A 751-nucleotide genomic window follows, 5' to 3' on the forward strand; every position below is an offset into this window, starting at 1 on the left:
GTCGGCTGCCGCTCAACTGTTTTCTTGAATGAAGGTTTTTCTTCTCTCAAAAGGAAATAATATGTTCCCTTGGACCTTGTTTGGACTTGCAAATTTTGAAAATGCCAAATCAAATTGGAATCTATAATCACTGCCAAAGTATTCATGAATATAACCCTTTTCCAATGGGCCTATTTTTATTTTCATTTTTGAAACTTTATTTTTTCAACTTGTTCATAAAGCTTTTAAATTGGTTGTTTAATTTATAACAAAATTCATGTACGAAAATGGATGGAAGTAGGTATTTGATATATCCCAACCCTCTTGTCCCTTTAATTTGCTGGCTTGCTTAGATATGATGATTGGTTTTTAAATATATATTGCCATGCCAAACCCAAAAAGTGCAACTAGTAATGAGAGTGATTCTGAGGCCAATACATATGTAGCTTTTGAGTGAAGTTAATTACACTAATCCGTCCATGCAACCATCAAAAGTCAACACAAAAGTTCAAACTAAGTCAACCCCACAGTCCCACACAAAACGGAAAGGAAAAAGCCTATCAAATATAAAATAGTTAAATTATATTATTATTTCCCATATATAATTTTTTTTTAAATAATAAGCCTAGATGATATTTATATATAAATATAATAAATAATTATTCGATTGGATAATATTTAAAATATCAAATTAAGTTGGTCGAGTGATAATATTTATATATTGGTCACTTAAGCAAGTGTCAAGTTCGATTTTCGCTTTAATCTGTGTATG

The sequence above is a fragment of the Arachis duranensis genome, chromosome 10 (assembly GCF_000817695.3).
Source record: "Arachis duranensis cultivar V14167 chromosome 10, aradu.V14167.gnm2.J7QH, whole genome shotgun sequence".
NCBI classification, from domain to species: Eukaryota; Viridiplantae; Streptophyta; class Magnoliopsida; order Fabales; family Fabaceae; genus Arachis; species Arachis duranensis.